General features: G+C 41.0%; 1 protein-coding gene across 9 annotated transcripts in view; it reads left to right on the forward strand.

The window, feature by feature from the left end:
• The window catches only part of OSBPL6 (oxysterol binding protein like 6), a 114,313-nt gene that overhangs the window by 26,386 nt on the left and 72,720 nt on the right, over window positions 1-15,207 (forward strand). The gene's annotated exons all lie outside the window — the stretch shown is intronic.

Below are 15,207 nucleotides of genomic sequence, written 5' to 3' on the forward strand. Positions count from 1 at the left end.
ATCTGCCGTTATGACATTATCTTGTGATAGAATTTTTGTTGCGTAACTGGAAATTCACAATAAACAGGTTAAGTTAACTACTTTAGAACATTTTCCTTTTGAGGAACATTCCCTTTAGTCAGTTATTCCTGCAGTGTTTTACCTCCCTATTTTATGTGTTCAAGGTGTATGGCCTAGTTTCCGGAAGTGTGAACATCAGTTACCCTGTTCTCAACAGCATAGACTTGGGTCTTTTTTTTTTTTCTAATCTTTTTTTTTTAATGATTTTATTTATTTATTCATGAGAGACACAGAGCATGAGAGAGAGAGGCAGAGACACAGGCAGAGGGAGAAGCAGGCTCCATGCAGGGAGCCCGACGCGGGACTCGATCCTGCGTCTCCAGGATCACAACCTGGACTGAAGGTGGCGCTAAACCACTGAGCCACCGAGGCTGCCCTAGATTTGGGTCTTGAGACAGCCAGTCCAGATGTGAATTCATTCTTCTAGATGGTGGGAATGCACTGCTGGAGGTGTTTTCTTAGGGAACCCTCAGTCCGAGACCCACCCTGGACTCTCCCGTCTTCTAGCAGGAGACCCCAGGGTTATCTGTAAGAATCAGAGGATCCTTACGTGTATATCTGTCACAGATGCTAAGGCAGGTATTTCTGCTATGGGGATTTTGGACACTGGTGTCCTTTGTTGTAGAGTTCAAACCAGACGTCCACAGTCCTTTCATCAGAAGCGGTTTTGCCCTTAACTCACTCTGTGATCACACACAGTTATGTTTACTGCCTTGCGTTGATAGAGTAAAAGAAAGGAAAAGTACAGTGAACAGAATAACCGCATTTGTACGAAGTAGCAACAACTATATGCCTTGATGCTTTCTAAGTGTGCAGTTTCTGTTTCTCCTTCACCTGCCTCTCTGTCCTTTCTTGTTACGGCTTTTCCATTTTTCCTTTGCCCTGGGCGTTTCAATGGAGAGACATTTTAAGCAGCCTGGCCTTCCCAGCTGCTGACAGAAGGACGAGATTGACCCAGGTCACCCTGGAGAGTTGTGGCAAATGGAAAAGACGGATGATGGCTGTGCAAACATCTGCCGTGCGTTGTTGAGCTGCCCACTGCACCTGAGCTCCAAGGCTCCTGTGCAAAACCACAGGGAGGAACCGAGACCCTGGTCCACAGAGGGGGTCTGAAGGTAGACTGTGTGACTCCTGGCTGGCTCATGAATGAAAAGTTTTACAAGGAGAATCAAGTAGTAAGATATCTGTTACTCCTGTAAATTGAGACAATGCTCAAATGGTTGTTATTCTTTAAGGAGAGTTCACTTTAAATGCTGTGTGTGTCACTGGGTCCAGACTCTCCCAAATCCTTTTTCCTCTGGTTTGTGTCTCCTGTTTTGTGTCTGTTCATCTCTCTCAGGGGAGAGAATAAAGAACAATTAGAGTTCTGTTTTTCCCTTCCTGTCTCAGTCACTTCCTAAGTGATTTGGGGGAAATCAGAGATTGTGAGGATCCTGTGATCTAATATGATGCGGTGGTTTTCATATACACCTATTGTGGTGCGTGATTATTTTCCTAGGGAAGGGGTGTGGAGAAAGTGATAAATGAGTCTTCAATGAATGTTACCATTCTTCCGATATGACACCCATGCAAACGGAGTCCGTCCTATGTCTCATAGATGGATCATATGAATAAATGATCGGCCCGTAGCTGAGAATTCAGTGATGCCTGAATGCACAGTGTTTGCCTGTCCTTCCCAGGTTTTAGTTTTAGATCACTAATCAATCGATTGGGCATTTCTACTTAAATGTACCACGACGTCTTAAATCAATACACATAAGCCTGTTCACTCTCAGGATAATCATTCTCTCACGGACTCCAGGGTCAAAGCCATTCCTTCCTCCTTTGACTCTTCCACATTCAGTAGGTTGACAAATTTTACTGATTATTTCCCCCTTTATAATGGGACCACTTCTTTCTATTTCCACTGTCCACTCACTAGCCTAGACTCTCGTCACTTCAACATCCCGCACAGTCCTCTGGCCTCCCTGTGTCCCTGATGGCCTTGTGAGATCGAATTTCCTTAATATGGCAGATCCATTCTCACAACCTTCAAAGACTCTTCTTGTTTACCAACACAATTAAGGCCAGATTTCCTTACTTGGTATCTGATGACCTCTGTGACCTGATCCAGCCTCAGGGTCCCATGTCCCTCCCACCCTGTACAGTCTTGTCTGTGCATCATTCCTAAAACTGCCTTATCCTCGTCTCTGCCTTTGTCTTTCCTACACAGAATTCCCACCACACTTGCTTGACCTGATATCCCGCCTTTTGGGACTGGCTCATGTGACCTTTCCCTGACCACTCAACCCCATGTAGCCCTCTCCCCTTCTCTGAACTTTTACAGAACTTTTGGACAACATTTGACATTTTTATATTTATTATTTTTTTAATAAACCGATCTCCTCAACTGTTTTCTAAGCTCTTCTAAACAGGCAACACGCTCTAATTCTTCAGGGACAAGCCTTGCACCTCAAATATTTTAATATAGCCCAGAGGATTTTTTTTAAAAGCCCAGAGGATATTTTTAAAGACCTTCAATGGTGTTAGTCTTGTCTTCTTATTACAAACTTGCCATTCCAGATTTATGTGTCCTCTCTCTTCTTCCTTCCTCATATTGAGTAAAACAAAGACCATCTGCCAAGTGCATAGTAGTAATTGGCTGTCCTTCCTGTGGCAAAATTATGTAGCACAACAGGTGAGGGAGGGAGAGGAGTTAGGAAATGAAGGGATTCAGTGTCCTTTGTGATTTCACTGAGTGTTTCTTCATCAACATAAGAGGGTCAAGACTCCACTTAGGAAGGATTTAACGGGTTGGAAGACTTCAGTAATTGCTCCATTTACATTTCATTTCAGACTGATATTCAATGTTAGAACATTTAACAAAATTAACTTTGTGTGTGTGTATGTGTGTGTGAGTGTGTGCTTGTGAGAAAGAGACCCAGAAACAGAGAGAAATCAACTATGATTCATAATCTGCAAGAAATATATACTCTTAATTTTTTTAAAAGCAGAATTTCCCAATGTATGTGCCCAAGAATGCTTTCCCCTTGAGATTTTGCATGAAAAGGGACTTTTATTGTCAAGAGAAATGCTAAACACAATCTCTTTTTGCGATATACATTAATAAATTAAGGACACTGGTAAATCCTGTAGTTAGAACTTTAACTGAGCATTTATAGAATCTAGTATATTGTGGAACTTTTTTTATTCTCCTAAGATTTGGTTGTTAAATATCCAATAAATTGGAAGAGAGGAGCACGTGGGTGGCTCAGCGGTTTGACTCAGAGTGTGATCCCAGAGTTTGGGATCGAGTCCCACATCGGGCTCCCTGCAGGGAGCCTGCTTCTCCCTCTGCCTATGTCTCTGCCTCTCTCTGTGTCTGTTGTAAATAAATAAATAAAATAAAAAAAGAAAGAAAGAAAGAAAGAAAGAAAGAAAGAAAGAAAGAAAGAAAGAAATTGGAAAAGGTAGGAACAAACACTGGAGCCCAGATTCCAATGACTACACTAGACCGCGCTTAGGAGTGGCTGAGTGTCTTCCCCTTTAGATGTGGTATGTACCCTCTGATCAGCCACAGTCCCTACCTTTCTTTATCGTGCTTCAATAATTATGTTTCCTGCTTGACCCTGGAAAGCATTTGGATTGCCAGCCCTGATCCTGGATATTAAGTCCACCATAGTCATATTGAGGTGACAAAGAGTGATCTCCACTTAGATGTTAAGAAGGCATCTCAAACTTAACATGTCCAAAACTGAACTCTTCATTTCCCTCTGAAATCAACTCCTTCCCAGTCTTTGTTACCTTAGTAAGCAGCAAGTCTGTCCTTGCTTTTGGTCCAGGCAGAAACTTCACCAGGAATCATCCTTGACTCATCCTTTTTCTCACACCTGCTTCCAAACCCTCAGAGAATCCTATTAGTTCTATCTTTGGATGTACCTGGGGTCTTACCGCTGCTTACCACCTCCTCCCCCTCTACCCTGGTCTGAGCTACCATCATGTCTCACTCGGACGACGGCCATAGTCTTTTAACCTGTTTCCCTTCCTGTAAGTCCTTTGCCCAACATACACGTCATTTTCACAGAGTGGTCAGATTGATCCCTTCAAACCCTGAGTCAGAGCAAGCCACTCCTCTGTTCCAAACCTTCTAGTGGTTCCCATCTATCTCTAAGTAATACTTGAATTTCTGATTATTGTCTACAAGGTCAGTCATCATCTGGCTCTGCCCACCTCTCTGACCCCATCACCTGCCTTGTTTTCCTTCACTTAGTTCCCTCCAGCATTTTCCTCAGTTGTGCTCCCACTGCAGGGTCTTTGTGTTTTGGACTCCCTTAGCCTAACTTGCTTTTCTCCAGGCATCTCCAAGTTTGCTCATGTACTTGACTCATTCTCCAAATGCATCCTTTTTGGATCACCAGTGCCCTGCCCTGCCTACCCTCATCACTCATTGACTACCTGCATCATCTTACTTCAAAGCACTAATACACCTGATAGGTTATGACATATTCATCTGTTCACATCTATATCCCCTTCCCCTATTGCCTGTCACTGACCTGTAAGCTCCCTGGAAATAGGAATTTTATTTCATTCAAAAATGTATCCTTGGCACCTCACACAGTACTTCATGTATGATTATGGCTCAGAATATATTTTAATGAATAAATGAGTGAGAAGTTAGCACGGAGAGGAAGATTGGGAACCAGGTTCCAGAAGTCTCATTAGCAGGGAAGGAATCGTCATTGGTTGGGAGATGACAAAGTAGAAAGTATAGTGGGGAGCTCCATGTCTCTTGAGAAGGGTGGGTTTCAAGAGTGGAAGAGGGATCATCCAAGGGTGGCAGAGGGCAGCTGGGAGCACAGACCTTTTTGCTTGCTACCGACAGTGATTATGTGGTGAAATAAATGACTTGAAGCCCAAGAAGGAAATTGCATCAGACAAAAGCAAAGCATTGTTGAGATGTTAACAGATGTTAAAAATATTGGTGCGGGTGGGAGGTAACATTTTATGTTATTTTATTTGAGTATAGTCGACACACAACGTTCCATTAGTTTTAGGTGTAAACATAGTGATTCAACAACTTTGTACATGATCCCATGTTCACCACAAGAGAAGCTACCATTTGTCCCCATAATTGCTATTAAAACATCACTGACTGTATTCCCTTTACTGTGCCTTTTATTCCCTGTGACTTTATTCATTCCCTAACTGGAGATCTGTATCTCCCACTAGCTTTCACCCACTTTACCCAACCTCCCGTCCCTCTCCCCTCTAGCAACCATCAATTAGTTCTCTGTATTTATAGGTCTGATTCTGCTTTTTGTTTGTTTGATTCATTTGGGGTTTGGGTTGTTGTTTTTTTTTTTTTAAAGATCTCACTTATGAGTGAAATCGTATGGAATTTGTCTTTCTCAGTCTGATTTATTTCACTTAGCACAACACCTTCTAGGCTTATTCATGTTGTCTCAAATGGCACAGTCTCATTCTTTTATTGGCTGAGTAATATTTCATTGTGTGTGTATGTATATATGTACACATATATACATATACACACATATATATCTGTTTAGACATCGCAAATGCTTCAGTGAGTCAATCTTTTTAGTTTAATGAAGAATGAAAGAAAAAAGTATTAGCCATTCCTTATAATGATTCAAAGTTCACTGAAGCTCAAAGACCATAAAATAAAACTTTTTGGTATATATAATATATATAGACACACATACATACCACATCTTCCTTATCCATTCATCTGTCAGTGGGTGGTTGGGTTACTTCTATATCTTGGCCATTGTAGATAATTCTGCAGTAAACACCCAAGGCGCATATATCTTTTCAAATTAGTGTTTTCCATAACTTTATTTTAAGTCAGTAGTTACTATTTCCCATAGTGCTTATTTTATGGTAACATTACCTAATAGGCTAAGTTTATAACCAGCTGACTGGATTTTGTTTGTCTTCATAATTACTCTCACATTTACATATTTCAGAGAATTTTTTACAATATACAAGACCGAGACCACCTATAGAGACAGTTTCAGTAGTTCTGGGATTAGGCCCAAGGATCTGCGTGTTTAAAAGCGAAACCTCTCTTTGGAGCCACAGTTTATTTCTATTTGTATCATTATCAGGTCATTTTCAGAAAATCAGACACTATTTCTCTAAGAATTTAGGGTTTGGAATGCATAGTTACTAGATGATAGAGTCTATTATTAGTATTAGACACAATTAAAATTGTTACAGATCTTCCAGTTTAGACATCGCAAATGCTTCAATGAGTCCATCTTTTTAGTTTAATGACAAATCAAAGAAAAAGTATAAGCCATTCCTTATAATGATTCAAAGTTCGCTGAAGCTCAGAGATCATAAAATAAATAATTTTTAAGGAAAAATTATGAGTAAGTCATAAGAGGCTTGTAGTTAATCTTCTTGCCAGTTTTGATAAAATATTTATTTAGTGTCATAGTCAATCTTCCACAACAAATAGAAGATTTCGATTACATGAGTATCTAAAGATGTCTCCTGTACATTATCACCAGCAATACATTTGAAAAGCAGCCATGGCCCATTCAGTTAATGTTCATCGATGACAAGTGAAAGCAGTCTCCAGCAGTGATTATGTGGGACTCCTGGGACCATGGGCTGGTGACCTGCCTTCCGAGTTCTGGTGTCAGCAGCATCTGCTGCTTATGTGACTTTCCTTAGAAATGGAAAAGGTGCCTAAAAAAACTAGAAAGTAACAGTGGTCCTCATCAATGTCTATACTTTATGTATGGAGTTTTCATACAATATTTCTTCCTGGACGAACAGGCTGATAAAAATATCCCCCAGCATATACATGAACTGAATTGGAATACGTCTCTTCCAGTTGAACCTCTGAAGCATCTTCTTCAAATAGCTTTGTTAAATGAAATAACCAGATCACTGCTTTGAAATACAGTGTCTGTCTTCTGAATATGAAACCTGTTTCCATCTTTGAGTTGAGAAAAATAAAGTGTTATTGCAAACAAAAGCGTTCTAGCTTTTAAAGAAAAGAAAATGCAAGCATTCCTGATTTAATACCAAACCTCCGATTTAAGCTTGAGCTGCTTCTAGTTTAGCCTTTTTGGGATTCTACTCATCCCATGGAACCTAACTTTTAGGACTGAGGACCTATGTTAATGGGGAAGAAAAAATAATTACTTGCAAGAACACGCTGTGACAAGCTTCTGTGATTTAGACGCATTTTGTAAATTGGGTGTCCTGGAAAATCTAAATATTAGGCAAAATTCATGAATAAACAGCTAGGACAACACCAGCAACAGCTAATATCTCATGGGTTCTCACAGTGGAAGGTTGGAACAATCCTCGCCTCTTTCAAAGACCTAAATGATGGCATAAAGTGGAGCATCTTTCCCACAGCTAATGAGCAGCTAAGACAGGATTTGCTCCATGGAAAGCCTGATTCTGGATCCCCTGTTCTTGCCCACACCACTATTTGCTTCACTTTAGGGCTTGACAAGCTGAATGTCCAGGAGAAGGGCCTTCTGTACACTTCAAAGCAAAGCAAACTCTGTAAGGCAGCAGGTGTCAATTATTTTTGAGTTATGTTTTGCCACCTTATTTTTTTTTCCCTCAGTGATAATGGTGATTTTTTTAACACCCTCATTGTCTGGGGAACAATAGACCAAATGGTACAGACACCAATATGTTCATAATTTTTATCATGAAATACTATTATTGAAGGTGAGTCAAGTTCTTTGTGCTTTCCTGAATTTTCTTTATTTGCACTACACCTATTGTCTTTGTAATGAGAAGTTTGGACCCTTTGTTTATATTCATTGAAAACTGTGATTAGCCTTTTCCATGAAATGAAATGAGCAGCCCTGTAGTTTTCTTGCTGTCGCCACCGTTTGGAGATCATTGTCACTGCTGCTTGGTGTTCGCCGTGGGTATTCAGTCCATGTCAAATGTGCTGAAATTGAGACCACTGGAAAGAAATCTGCCACCTAGCATTCAGGTGCTCATTATCCACGAGGAATTCAGAACTCGACATTATTTGAGAAAGAATCTGGTTGCTGCTTTCGTTGGTATGTTTGCAGAAGCCTCTGGTTCTCTAGGCCTGCTTTATCGGCTTCTCACTAGAGAAGTTCTCTCTTCTTATTGAGCTGGCTGGTTTGGGATAGCATTTTTATGGCAGCAAATTTGTCTGTCAGACCCAAGATTAACGTTGCCTGTTCAGTTCTTAGGTGTAACACCAAATGGAAAGAGCCACAGTATAATCAGTTAGTGAACCCCAGAAGGTCTCTCATTCATGGGTCATAGAGGGGACCTGGGAATCTGTCATTTACAGATGCTTCCCCGGGAGACTGTTGCTCACCCAGGTTTGGAAAGCATCGCTCTTCACAGAATACATTTACAGGTGTTTCTCAAGGACTATAAAAACATCATCTCAGAGGACCATAAATTCTACAAAACTGCTTTGTTTGATTTTCAATTTTGACAGAGAGAAGATGTTACCATCCCTTTGCCCAGTCGCTACTGAAAGTGACTAGGCCATAAGTAAAATACTCTCACAAAGATAGAGGAAAACCCCACATAACTTGTATAAAGCACCAGACTTCTTGACCTCAAATCCTGATTAAGAGCTAATTTTGTAATAATAACGATAACCAGTATTTATGAGGTTTCAGGGAAATGGACATTCTCATGCACTGCTACTAAACATGTTAACTGATTCTGCTTTTCTGGAGGGAAATGTTGTGATACATATCAAAATCTCTTAAAAGGTCATCCCCATAAGGACACAGTAACTCAGCTTCTAAGAAACGTATTCCAAGGAAGCACCAAAGATACATGTAAAGATTTCTGTGCAAAGATATTTATCAGAGTATTTTTATGCTATTAAAACATTAGAAACAGCCTAGTGTTCAACAAGGAGTTATTTAAATAAATAACCTACCTCGTGGTCCTACAATGGAATATTGCACTGCTGCTAAAAATGTTTTTGAAGAATGTTCCATGCTGTGGGAAAATCTTACATTGTTAATTGAAGAAAACTGGTTATTAAGTTGAAAATGTAGTATAATTCCACTTTTATTTTTAAGAACCACGTGTATATAGGGACACCTGGGTGGCTCAGTCAGTTAAGCATCTGACTCTGATTTCACCTCAGGTCGTGATCTGGAATTGTAGAATTGAGTCCCATGTTGGTCTCTGCACTTAGGGGAGAGTCTGCTTCAAATTCTCTTTCTTCCCGTCCCGCTTCCCCTCCTCCTCATGCCCCCCCCTCCAATAAATAAATAAATATTTTAAAAAAGAATGGAGTGTATATATGCATTGAAAAAAAAAGCTGAAAGCAAATACAGCAAGATATTGAAAGAGTTTGTTGCTGGTGTGGTAGTTTTCATTTCTTTTTTTCTTTTCTGATCCATCCATTCCCCCCACCCACCAATGTTTCTGCAATGAATGCTTATTGCTTCTATAGTAAAAAAAAAAATGTATGTCATATCTTTTGACTCCTATTTTGTGAGTTAACATGCATATGTATGTAGCTTTAAAATAGTATTGTGAATATAGTAAATAAAAATGTCAGCTATTTTATTTTATTTTTTTAAAGATTTTATTTATTCATTCATGAGAGACACACAGAGAGAGAGAGGCAGAGACACAGGCAGAGGGAGAAGCAGGCTCCATGCAGGGAGCCTGATGTAGGACTCGATCCTGGTCTCCAGGATCACACCCTGGGCTGAAGGCAGATGCTCAACTGCTGAGCCACCTGGGAGGCCCTGTCAGCTATTTTAGTAATGAAATTGTAAGTCTTACTTCCATAAGTAAAAAAAAAAAAAAAAAAAAAACTTAAAATTAAATAAATGTGTAGGATATGCCCCATAGGTTTTAAAAACTTGCAGCAAGTTTTTAAAACCATCTTGAGGCGCTGAGACAGGTGCTAGGCCACCCTTTCTCTACGTTACTACCTGTATTTATCTCATGGCAATTTGTTTGTTCTTTCATTCAGCAAATATTTATGGGTACATATAAGCAAACCATATATATGCTCTGAGTACATAGAGGTGATCAAAACAAATGAACTCCGCCTTAAATACACATACATATAGATACACATAAATAGATCCATATAGGATTTTTTCTTCTTTTTTTTTGTTAGCAAAATCATGTGAGTGATTGTCCTACTGAAAACCTGTGTCTGTTCTGGGTCGTTGAATAGCTGTGTAGAAAATTATAAATTAGGGACGCCTGGGTGGCTCAGGGGTTGAGCATCTACCTTTGGCCCAGGGTGTGATCCTGGAGTCCCCAGATGAAGTCCCATGTCGGGCTCCCTGCATGGAGCCTGCTTCTCCCTCTGTGTCTCTGCCTCTCTCTCTCTCTCTCTCTCTCTCTCTCTGTGTGTGTGTGTGTGTGTGTCTCATGAATAAATAAATAAAATCTTTAAAAAAAAGAGAGAGAAAAAGAAAATTATAAACTATCTTGACTTTACTGTTCTTATCAAGTCACACTTACCTGCCACCCTGCCTTTTAAATTAACTCTGCATGTTCCAGAGCCTTTGCTCTTGAAGTGACCTAGTATGTTTCCCTGTTATTTGCTATTTGTTTAAATTGCTGCACCAAAGTATGATCAGAGTTGCTGAAGTTTTCAGGGATTTTGTTAATGTGTTCGTGAGTCTTGAGAGTACAGGTAAGAAACAAACCTGCTGGTGGGTTCTGGGTCCAGTACTCCTGGAGGGCAACCATGGGAATTAAAAAGCTGCTTATTCACATGCCTTTTACCACTTCACAGTCAAGATTGCTGAACTACTGTTGGCTGTAAATTGACTACTTGATGGAAAAAAAAAATTCCTGATGGTATTTCTTACAATGCAGGGTTTCCGGCCATAGGCCAGTTCAATGTGGGGCCCTAACTATTGGCTCCTAGTAACTTTCATATTTCTGTACAGGAATCAAGACTGGATGACCGCTGCCTCTCCTTCCCCAGGCGTGTCGTGTGGCATCTTCCCAGCCACTGTTTCTAAAATTTTCCACTTTCGATGTCACACATACCCCGCCCTGCAGTGGGGTGGGGGAGGGGGAGTAAAAATAAATAAATAAAATTTTCCACTTTCATTCATTAGTGGCACTTAAGTGGAGATTTATCATTAATGCAACTGTGCCGTCTTTCAGTGAGAGTAAGACAATTATTACTATAAAGAAAGTAGAATTATTGCTTATATAGTCGTGGCCCTCTGGCTTCAGTGATTTTGGTATTTTATGCTATTCCAATAATGATCATGATGATGATATTTCTTGAAGGGAGTTATTAAGAAGACAGCAGGCAAGTCCACGTGCCTCTGCTGCCACGCCATTCAGAAGGGTGCAGGGTGGGCAGCCCGGGTGGCTCAGCAGTTTAGCGCTGCCTTTGGCCCAGGTTGTGACCCTGGGGTCCCAGAATCGAGTCCCACGTCGGACTCCTGCATGGAGCCTGCTTCTCCCTCTGCCTGTGTCTTTGCCTCTCTCTCTCTCTCTTTCTCTCTCTCTCTCTGTGTGTGTCTCTCATGAATAAATACATAAAATCTTTAAAAAAGGGGGTGCAGGGTCTGCACTCAGTCTGTTAGCTTCCTCAGGAAGTCCTAAAGCTCTGGTCATGAGGTGCTGCTGCCTACCGTTACTAGGTTGACCAGGTAACATCGTGGTCATGTCGGGCGTGAATTCTTCACTTCCAGATGTCATACCCAGCGGGGTGCTTGGACACATCTTTCTATAAAAATACACAGGATTCCTAAAGATTTATTCTTACAGCGTTTACCACTGAGATGTCAGCTACTATTTATCAGATCCCCAGGTGTGCATGAATTAGGTGCCAGCTCCGGGATGTGCAGGGTCTTCCAAGGGACACGTTACCTTCCCCATTTTACAGCTAGAGGACCCCGAGGTGGGAGAGGGTCGTGGTTTGCCCAAGTCACGTGGTAAAGAGCAGCATGAGGGTTGGCATGCTCATCTGCGTGACTGCAAAATTCCTGTTCTTTTCTCGGGTCGGACACTGCATCCCCGAAGGAAAAGCCAGCTGGCTTGCTCTTAGTTCTTGACTTGGAAATGAACCTGAAGGTTGCACCATATTTAGGAGTGCTAGAATCTTTTTTTGTTTTACTCATTCCTGCCTCTCTGCTTCCATAAAAGTTTGTGGTCGAGGGTGGCTTCTGATGTGGTCAGTTAGTCTCGATGGAACACCCTGCTTGAAATTGCTGTCGTTTTGCCATTTCACGTTGGCCTTGCTTTCAGTAGAAGGCTTAGAAGCCTGGGTGCAGAGCAAGATCTCCATTCATGTTCCAAATCCAACACTTACCGACCCTGTGTCATTCATTTAACCCCTCTGTGCCTCTCTCAGTCCCATCAGCCGTAAAATAAATGTCATAGTCATGACTCAGGCTCTTTCTGTGAAAATGGAATGAAATAATCCATGTGAAGCTTAAAGACAGGGATGCAGAGAACCCCAGACACTACCCGCCGCCGCCACCACCGTTACCATTAGCATTATCACATGAAAGTGACAGGCTTCACTGAAAATAGTGTTGCTGAGTTAAAATTAGATGTCACTGGATGCCTGGGTGGCTCAACGGTTTAGCGCCTGCCTTTGGCCCAGGGGGTGATTCTGGAGTCCCGGGATCGAATCCCACATCGGGCTCCCTGCATGGAGCCTGCTTCTCCCTCTGCATGTGTCTCCGCCTCTCTCTCTGTGTCTCTCATGAATAAATAATTTTTAAAAAATTAGATGTGACTAGGGTCACCTGGGTGGCTCAGTCCATTAAGCATCTGCCCTGGGCTCAGGTCATGATCCCAGGGCCCTGGGCTGGAGCCCCATGTCAGGCTGTCTTAGCAGGGAGTCTGCTTCTCCCTCCTTCTGCCAGCCACTCTGCCTACTTGTGCAAGTTCTCTCTCTCTCTCTCTCTCTCTCTGTCAAATAAATAAATAAGATCTTTAAAATAAATTAATTAATTAAAATTAGATGCAACTAGCAGAGACACAAGCCTGACAGCCAAAAGCCTGAAGAAGGAAATAACTTAGAAGTCATAAAGCTATTTTAGGTATTTTTCTTTGAAAATGTGTGACATAACTCATGAATGTCAAAATAGCTTCAATATGATCAGACGGGCAATTTTAGGGGAGGTAACATTCTGAGAGCAGTGGGCCAGTTTGCCTTATTACTGCCCTCAATTTGTATGAAAAAAGGGGCCTTTGCAGACATTTGTAGCCACAGCCTGAAACAGTGACAGCAGTTCCTGTATGTCTTGCAAAGGAGAAGAGGGCAAAGAAAGAGCTAACAAACCAGGAGCCCCTTTCAGCGGATCTTGGGCACTCTCATTTTGAGAATCCCATCCCCCTCCGTGGGAGTTGACGCTAAATGAACTCTTACCAAATTAAAGAGCTGTAGTGACATGTGTGTCCTAGACTCCTGGCTTTAAGCTAAATATATGTATCAGTTCTCTCTGGGGGATGGGGGGTGGTGGCAGGCAGCAGAGTAGTACTCCCACCTTCTCTGTGTGGTCTAAGTTCCTGAAAAAAGGGGACTTGGAGTTTTTGGGTGTTGAGTTTGGCAAGTTCTTTCTATATCTTGGATACTAGCCCTTTATCTGATGTGTCACTTGCAAATATCTTCTCCCATTCCATAGGTTGCCTTTTGGTTCTGTTGAGTGTTTACTCCGCTGTGCAAAAGTGCAAATCCAATTTAAATTTAAAACACAATAACAAAAAACGGACCGGTAATGAAGCTAGGTGACGAAGCTAGGTTTGTCACCGTGACAACGTACGACTCTAGTGGGGCATACTGATCATGGGGGAGACGCATATGAGGGGGCCAGTGGCCTATGGGAAACCTCTGAACTTTCAGTTTTGCTGTAAACTTAAAACTACTCTTTAAAAAAAAAAGTCTTAGAAAAAAAAAACCTCACTGACCTGAAAAGTTGTAATTTTAGGATTTGAAAGGAAACTTGATTTTAAAAGAATAATTAATAGGTTTATGTAATCCTTTATTTAACCTGCTTATATAATACGTATAACACATTGAAAGTATTTGGCATATGTTTCCACATCACCATGAAAGCATATGAAAATAGCCAGCTAGGGAAGAAAAGTACACAAAAAAAAGTAGATAGCACAGGTTATGATCTTCAAGGAAACCTTATGAAATGGGCTCATTCTTATTACTGACGATGTTGCCACGTTAGTTTAACCAGCCATTAGCTTTAAATCTACTGAACAAGAGCCCTGTGGTTAATTCACTGGATGTGTCACTTTGAAAAGTTAAGTTCTTTAAATGCTTTCACAAGCTCCGACCTCTTGGAGCTGTGAGGTTTTTTTTTAAATCCCAATATGAAGCTAGAAGGCCATTTTATGCCTAATCATGTGTCAGTGATTGCTGAGGGACTATTCTCTACAGATTCATCAGAGAGCTCTGGAAACCTCCAGAAATTTTTGACTGGCTGCAGTGCATGGGGTCTTATGCTAAGGGTAGGTTGGCGGTAGAGGAGGTGGGATACCAAGGTGAAGATGAGCTAATCCCTACCTCCAAGGAGTACCCAGTCTACCTAGAGTCCAAGACTGAGTAGGGTGAAGGCTGAAGACTGTCTTCTTTTTATCTGCCAATATTGAAAATGGAGCATTTAAGTATTTAGATATTTCATTACAAATAATGAATGGGTGGCTCAGTCAGTTAAGCGTCCAGGTCTTGATGTTGGATCAGGTCATGGTGTCAGGGTTGTGAGGTCGAGCCCTGCATTGGGCTCTGAGCTGGGTGTGGAGCCTGCTTAAGATTCTCTCTCTGCTCCTGTCCCCTCTTAAAAAAACAAAACAAAACAATCAAAACAAATAATGAATGGTTATGCGTGTGATTATATAACTTCAGGGATTTGCTTTTAGCTTTAAACACCATGAGGGTGAAGGTAGTTCTTAAGGTAGGGGTTTAATTTTTTATTATTGGAAAATAAATAGACAGTGATAGGTTCTAATAATATACAAATATAAGACTGCAAGTTTGCATAAGAGCTTTTGGCTTCTTCATTACCATTACAGAGGTGAAATGAAATAGGTTATTTTTTGAAGCTAGTTACATTTATAATGAGTATCACCCAGTGGTTTTATAAATTACACTTTAATTTTTTATTTTTATTATTTTTTATTGAAGTTTGATTTGCCAACATATAG

This window comes from Vulpes lagopus, chromosome 11 (assembly GCF_018345385.1).
Source record: "Vulpes lagopus strain Blue_001 chromosome 11, ASM1834538v1, whole genome shotgun sequence".
NCBI lineage: Eukaryota > Metazoa > Chordata > Mammalia > Carnivora > Canidae > Vulpes > Vulpes lagopus.